Raw genomic sequence first — 8,605 nt, forward strand, 5'->3', positions numbered from 1 at the left:
GAATCAGGGAAGACTTTCTACTGGTCTTCTCCTGACTATTGTTTGCAATTACTCTAAATAGTGTACAAAGGAGTTCAAAGTTTGTGAGAAGATTTGTAGCTCGGGTGCTCGTTGTTGTGGTTCTGTTCACCGAGCTGGGAATTTGTGTTGCAGACATTTCGTCCCCTGTCTAGGTGACATCCTCAGTGCTTGGGAGCCTCCTGTGAAGTGCTTCTGTGATGTTTCCTCCGGCATTTATAGTGGTTTGTCTCTGCCGCTTCCGGTTGTCAGTTCCAGCTGTCCACTGCAGTGGCCGGTATATTGGGTTCAGGTCAATGTGTTTGTTGATAGAATCTGTGGAACACTACGTTGGTTTTGCTCATGCTGGGTATCGGGTCCTTTGTTCTGATGAGTTGTTGTCTGAGAGTGGCTGTTGGTTTGTGTGCTGATATGAGTCCTAGTGGTCGTAGTAGTCTCGCTGTCAGTTCTTGATGTATGGTAACGAGGCTAGTCCTTTGGGTTGTGGCATGTCCTCATTCCATTGTCTTTCCCTTAGGCACCTGTTGATGAAATTGGGGGGGGTTCTGTTTTTGGCGTATACATTGTAGAGGTGTTCTTCTTCCTCTTTTTTGCAGTTCTGGTGTGCTGCAGTGTGTTGTGGCCCTTTTGAACAGTGTCTTGATGCAACTTCTTTTGTGTTTGTTGGAGTGGTTGCTTTCACAGTTCAGGACTTGGTCTGTGTGTGTGTGTGGCTTTCCTGTATACCTTTGTGGTGAATTCTCCGTATCATGAACACCAATTAGCCACGAAACGACACGACCAGCTATCCTCAGTAGCCACACATGCGGATGACAAGCAACATGATTTCTTCATCAATGCAGTGTTTAAGCATCCACTAGATAATTTTCTAAGATTAAAGATATATTTTCAGACTGTATTTGTTGCCCTTGTCATTGCCATTGCAATTGCAGGGGATGCACTCTTCATCACTGTGCCTGCAAATAAAATTGCTCACTCCCTTACATCTTGAACTAGATCTTAACTTTAGTAATTTATGTACTAAAATGTATGTTTTGTCATGGTTTTTCTATATGAATAAGCAACTTTAAATGGCTCTTAAAAATCCTGTGTGTAGAAATGGACAAAATGCTGGTTGAAGAGATGAAGACAGCAGTGAGTGGAAAAATCTACAAAGTGACCACTACTTCGTGGACTAGGGTCAAAAAGATGTGTATTACTGCATTAAATGTCTGCAAGATCTTGTTAGTTTTCTGACTGGACCTAATAAAATGCTTACTGAGACTTTTACCTTAAGAAGGCCTTGGATAATAAGTGCAGAAGTTGTTTTTTCTAACTGAACCTGAGAACACTGATTTAATATGACAGAAAGTACAAGCTGAGAAGGAAAAAAGATGTTATCAACTCTCTGCAAAATGAGAGCGGATTGGGTAAATATATTTGTCACCTATATCCAATATCCTAAGGGGACGTGAGCATCGCTCTGAGTGACATAATTCATACATTTAAACATTGAACCTTGAGAGGGTCAGCGTGATCATCGAGGAATGTGGCCTGGTTAATCACTGAGATTGTAAAAAGATCTCATTCAGCATTTTGACAAAGGATGGACCCTTACCACACAAGAAAACCAAATGTCAGTCTTGTGAGTTACTTGTAATAGCTCCATATGCAAATATGTGTATGTATACTCAGTAAAGAAGTTTGATTAACTACATGATTGTTTTGCACTGTTATAAATCCATAGTAAGACCAGAACCTGGAAGGTAGATATTCCTAAAATTCACAGTCAGCCCATTGTGCCTGCATTCACTCTGAATAATCATTATGATTTAGTACCCTTACGCTGCTTTTCTTCCTGTAAACCTATACAAATAATGATGTAATGGCCTCATCAATGCCTCAAATGAACATGCCTCTACCACACTTCCAGGCAGTATATTTCAGATCTCAAATGTTTGCTGTGTGAATTTTTTTTCTCCACATTGTACTTAATTCTTTTGCAAGTTACTTGAAGTGAATGCCAACTTGTTCTTGATTTTTTTTATGAGTGGGAACAGCTTTTCCCTATCAGTACAGACCCCCCCCCTAATGATCTTGAAAACTTCTATCAAATCTCTTCCTAACCTTCTCTCCATCAAGGAAAACAGTCCCAACTTCTTTGATCTATCCTCAAAGCTTAAGTTTCTTATCTGGGGAACCATTTTGGTAAACTTTATCATTTTGCATCATGCTGTTTTTCAACAAACTGGTCAGGGGTGAGGTGGGATAATTGTGCCCAGAGTCTAAGTAATTCTTTGTGTGATCATGGTGACAACTTTAATTAATAATCATGCAGTCATCCACCTAGAATTGTGCTGGAGCCCACAACCTTTTCTCTAAGTCAGAAGGTTGTGGGTTTAAGTCCTACTCCAGCTTGATACTCAGTGCAGTATTGAGAGGTGGAAGAGATTACAGTAATAGAGAGAGGCAAAGCCATGATGGGATTTGAAAACAAGCTCCATAAACAGTGGGTTTTTCCTGGAGTTTCTGACACATTTTTAGAACTGTGTCTAAACAATAGAGCTTTCCTGAGTGAATGAAAGCAGAATGGTCCATCAGCAATGCTGATTGAAGACAATCCCTTAAGATGTCCATTCCAGCTGACATCAGGAACTTTACGTTTCACACGTTCAGGAACCCAGACACAAAGGGATACCTGCAGCTCCAACTAGTTACCACTTTAAATCAAATCAAACTTCCAGGCTGCCAGTTTATGTGGGGAGGAATTCTGGACACAAGCCTTCAGACTTGACTCCTTTGAATTGATTACAAAGATAATAAGTAGTCAGTCCTGATTGACTAAACATTCATGTCTCTGAGTTAGAAGTTCGAGTCTCTCCAAAAACTTGAGAACTGAGACTGAGTTCAATGCTAAGGAAATTCTGCACTGTCAAATATTCCATTTTTCAGATGAGTTAATCCAAAGCCCCATCTACCTTCTCCAATGAAAGTAGTAGAGCAGGGGAGTTATTCTTAATATCCTAGTTAATATGGATCCCACAACAATTGTTACAAAACAGATTATCAGGTCATAATCATATTTCTTATGGGAGCTTGCTGTGCACCAATTGGCTGCCATGTCTCTTACATTACAAAAGTGACAATTACAAAAAGCACTTAATTGGCAATACATTTGGGGGCCTGGAATTTTTGTCAGTTGATATTTTCTTCAGTAGGGAATCCCATTGATTGAGAAAGAACCTCAGCCCACATCAGAAACTCACCTGGATGTTGAAGATAACATTGCTGACCAATTGTTTAAGGAACGTAGGAATAGAGTAATCGCTAGAGCCTATTACACCATTGAATTAAATCATGGCTGATCAGTATCTTAATTCTATCCAACTGTAATCCTTAATCCCTTTGCCCAACAATAAACCTATCAATCTCAGTTTTGAAATTTTTGATTGACCTCCAGCTTCAACCTATTTTTGTGGGACCAGTGTTCCAGATTTCATCCTGAACAACCTCGCTCTAATTGTAATATCCTGCCCCTTGTCCTGCAATCTCGCACTAAGGAATCCTTTTCTCTAGTTTCCTGATATTTTTTTCCTGTTTTTTTATCCAAAAGTGCTCTTACACACAACTGAATGCTTTTTTCTCTCATCACTAAATCGTCCACAATACTTTTTCCATCTGTTTACCACCATCAGTCAATCACCCATGTTTCCAATTAACTAATTTACATGCAAAGCCTGCAAAACAAAACAACAAAATATTAGGAAGAGGAGGAGGGGGTTAAATCAAAACAGAGTTGGAAGGAGAGATAAAGCACTGCACCCACTCCAGTGCCCACCTCTTGCTAAGAGCATCGGAAGTATTGGCGGACACTGCATGCTCCCTCTCCAAGTAAACCTGGGCATAAATGTTAGTGTGTTTAGGGGCAGAATGTCAGTAGCTATGAATCCTCCAAAGACACTGCCTGTACCTATTAATAGATAACTTGACCAGGCCCAGGGGCAGACCCACAAGGAAATCCTCTGATTTGCCCGCCTCCGTCCGCAATGGATGACCAATGATCAGGATTGTGGAGCTGAAGTATAACCAAAAGCACAACAAAAGATTTTTCAAATTACTAAAAAGGGGTCAATCACCCATAAGCAATACTGTTTGCACACCTCACTATCATATACATGATCCATGTACTCTACAGCACTGCAAAATAAACAGTTGGACTGGGAGACCATGAATCATCTAAATCTGTGGTTACATAGATAGCTGCATGCAAGACCCTCCACCAAGATTCACAATGGAAAGTGGGAGGAGTCCTGTGTAGACAGTCCCCCATTGGGGATTCACAGCAGTCTCTAATTATTCAATCAACTCAATTAATCATTGAAAACATGACTAGAGTTGATGACAGTGCAAATCCCTTTACATACCTCACACTTGAACAGTTTCGCTCCAGTGTGCATACATTGTTGAACGCAGAGACCCCCCTCCCCCCAAGTTCAAGAAGGTTTGGTCACACACCATTCATTTATAAAGTTTCTCCCAGTGTAAATTCTCTAGTGTATTAGCAGGTCAGAGGAGCAGGTAACATGATTTTCACACAGCTAACACATGAAGGACTTATCTCGTGTATGATCCTCTGGTGTATCAAGAATTCATAGAGGTTTTCCTTCAAATCTCACACTTGGACAGATCCTCCCAGTGACTGTGTATGGAGGTTCAATGACATTGAAGATCATTCTTTGCATACCTCACAGTGAACAGTTTCTCTCCTTTGTAAATATGCCCGAACTTCACCAGGACTGGTGATTGTGCAAAGCCCTTGTTGCACACTTTATAGCTTCTGCCCTGTGTGAATGAGTTGGCAATACTTAAGTATTGATGACATTGCAAAACTTCAGTTCTATACCTCACACTCAATGTTTTCTATTCCATGTAGGTGTCGTGTTCACAGTTGCACAACAGATGCATCTTATGTTTCGGAACTTGTACTGGGTGTACCACGACCTTGAATGTTGTGAGTCTTCTTTTTTAAAACACATCCAAGGAATCACATTCCACACTCATGTTATCAGTTTGAAAGCCTCTGAGGATGAAAATGCTATTCCTTCAGTAGAAATCTCAAGAAATTTGCTGTGATAGATCAAGTCATTTATCAGGGAACTGAGACGGCAGCTGCAACAGGTGAGGCATTAATCAGATGGGCCAATGACAAATTTAAAACCTCATCTAATATCCAAGCTTCAGGAAACTCCAGAAATGTGTGGAGTAATTTGAAAACTAAACTATGTTGCTGTAGTGTGTAAAATGGTGACGGCCCTCAAAATGTTTATTTACAAATGATGCCTTATGCCTTCTTCACAATGTACTTTCTGATCTATCTTGGTTCTGGATTAGAGTGGTGCTGGAAAAGCACAGCAGTTCAGACAGCATCCAAGGAGCAGGAAAATCAACATTTCGGGCAAAAGCCCTTTATCAGTATGATCTATCTTGGTGTCATCTGTGAATTTAGCTCCCACACCTTTGCTCCCATCATCTAAATCAATAATGGTTTATTCCTCACCATCTAAATGGTTGAGGGCTCAGCACAGACCCACATGGAATTCTATCAACCAAAGAGCCATTTACGCACAATCCCTGTTTTCTGCCAGCCAGCTATATTTTATTCAAGCAGATAAGTTACTGCCTACATTATAGACTTTATTTTCTGCAATAACATTTGCTATTGCACCTTATAAAATGCCTTTTGGAATTCCAAGTGCCAAACAGCAATAGATACTTGTTTATCCACAGTACATGTTATCTCTTCAAGGAACTCCAACAAATTAGTTAAACATAATTTCCCATAGACAACACCCTGCTGAACCCTCCCAAATATCTTGAGCTTTTCTGAGTGCACAGCTGTAACACATTCCCATGACAAAGAGTCTATGATTCTATGTCAAGCTAACTGGTTATAGTTTTCTGTTTCCTGTCTCCCTCCCTTCTTGAGGTTGTATTTACTACTTTCCAGTCTGATGGAATCCTTCTTGAATTAAGGAATTTTGAAAAATTAACAACAATGCATCTACTGCTTCTCCAGCAACTTCTTTTAAGACTCTAGAGTGAAGTTGATCTCAAGCCAGAGACTGGTCTGAACACTGCTCCATCAATTTGCTTAGTTGTGCTTATCTCAGGATTGTAATTTTGCTAAGTTTCTCTCTCCCTTCCATTTTCTGATTCACAGCTATTACTGGAATGTTTATTGTATTCTCTATAGTGGAGAAGCAAAATATATGTTCATTTCATTCACCATTTCCTTACTATCCGCTATTAACTCCTTATTCTCACACTCTCTAACACTCATTTTACTTAGTTGTTTCTTTTAAAAATACCTGTAGAAATGCTCACTATCCATTTTTACATTTGAACTTACTTCCTCTCAAACTCTAAGTTCTTCCTCCTGATTATTTTTTGTTCTCTGCTCTTACTTATAGTTTAACCACTCTTCTGATCTGCCAGTCATCTTTTGACAGTTATATGTCTTTTCCTTAAGTTTCAGGTTTTCCCTAACTTCTTGAGTTAACCACAGATTGTAGATCCTTCCTTTTTCTTTATAGCAGGAATATACTTATTCTGAGTGTTCTGAACCGTTCTCAAGAGTACTGTATAGCTCCATGACTGACCGAGTTGGCCAAATCCTAAAAGATGTTATTGCTAGATTGGATTTGTGGCAAACAGCAAGGGAACTAACAAGAGGAAGAAACCTTAGTTGGCCTCACTCTCACCAATCTGTCTCCAAGCTTCTGACCTGCTCTAGTAACCACAGTACTTAAATGGCTAGTCCACTTCAGTTTTGGGTCAACAGTAACCCCAAGATGTTGCAAGTGGAAATTCAATAATAACGACAATATTGAATATCAAAAGGCGATGGTTAGATTGTCTCTTATGACAGACAGTCATTGCCAGGCATTTGTGTGGGACAAATATTACTTGGCACTTTTCAGTCAAATCCTGGTTATTGTCCAGGTTTTGCTACACTTAGACATATATTATTATCATTACATTGAGGAGTTGCAAAGTGGTGCTGAACATTGTGGAAGCATCGTCAGTACAAATCTCCAAAATTGACTTTATGATGGAGGAAAGGTCATTGACGAATACGCTTGGGCCTAGGACACTACCTCAAGGAATTTCCACAGAAATGTCCTGGAGTTGATGTAGCTGACCTCCAACAATTACAACCATCTTCTTACATGCCAACTGTGACTTAGTTAGTACTCTCACTTCCAAGTCAAAAAGTTCTCAAGTCTCAGTCCCAAGCATTAAAGCTCACAATTTGCTGTTTGTGGGAACATAAGACCTAAGAAATCAGAGATTCACCAGACTACAATTCAAAGTGGACTTTATTAGCTCTACTGTGCTTTTAAGATTGGGAAAATCAATACATAAATACAAGTCACTCTTTTCTTCCTTAGGGAAATTACATCCAACATAACAAATGGAAAGTATAAACCCATTGGTGGAGAAAGTAACATAATCAACAGTGACATTGATGAATATGCCATACACAGGATTCTTATTTGCAGCATTGGCAGCTGTTTCGGTTTTTACAGGATTCTTACTGTTGGCTCCCGAGTGTTTCAGCGAATAAGAACACATCATGCTGACAAATCAGTCAGTTTGGATTAAAGTTAAAAATGAATTTATTGTGAGTTATAAATGTGTACAGATGATTGATAAAACAGGCAAAAAAACGCTGAACGTATACCTAACTTTGAATCAACCAAAATAACAAAGCATTTGAAAATGACTCAAGATCTTTCCCAGAACATGAAATCTTGGAATAGTGTATAGTGAATATATCACAACATTATGACATCAATCAATGATGGACTTAGGGAGCTCAGGTCTGTAGAAACTCACCCCCATTTACTCAACGTACTCAAGATAGTAGTCCTCCCAAATAGGAGAACCACAGGGCACAGACTTAAGGTGATTGGTAAAAGAAGCAACAGAGAAATGGGGGAAGTCTTTTCACACATTGTATGGTTAGAATGTGAAATGATTGATTATTTGAAAAAAAAAAGAATGTGTTGTGGATAGAAGGCTGAAAAATGGTCCAAGCTGTGTGAAGACTCAGTTTCATATCTCATACTTGAAAGGATCCACTGATGACTTATGAGGGTCAGACACCAATAAAATCTTTAACACAAGTCTCACAAATCTCTTCCAAATAGCACTCCTGTGTTACAAGTACTAGTGGCAAATACCTCTTGGATCTAAACAGTGTTAGAATTCTGTAAACCTTTCTGCATCTTTATTTCTTCACCTTAGGATTCCCCTTAAATCTCACTTCTTCGTCTAAATTTGTTCATTGTTGAAGAGTGTGGCACTGGAAAAGTACTGCAGATCAGGCAGCATCCAAGAAGCAAGAGAGTCGAGCAGGAATTCTTAAAGGAGGGTTTATGGGAGAAACGTCGACTCTCCAGTTCTTTGGATGCTGCCTCACCTGCTGTGTTTTTCCAGTGCCACACTTTCCAACTCTGACTCTCCAGCATCTGCAGTCCTCACTTTCTCCTTTATTTGTTCATCCCTCCTAAACTCTCCTTGTCTATCTCAGTGTTAACATTTG

The sequence above is a fragment of the Chiloscyllium plagiosum genome, chromosome 37, assembly GCF_004010195.1.
Source record: "Chiloscyllium plagiosum isolate BGI_BamShark_2017 chromosome 37, ASM401019v2, whole genome shotgun sequence".
Lineage (NCBI taxonomy): Eukaryota > Metazoa > Chordata > Chondrichthyes > Orectolobiformes > Hemiscylliidae > Chiloscyllium > Chiloscyllium plagiosum.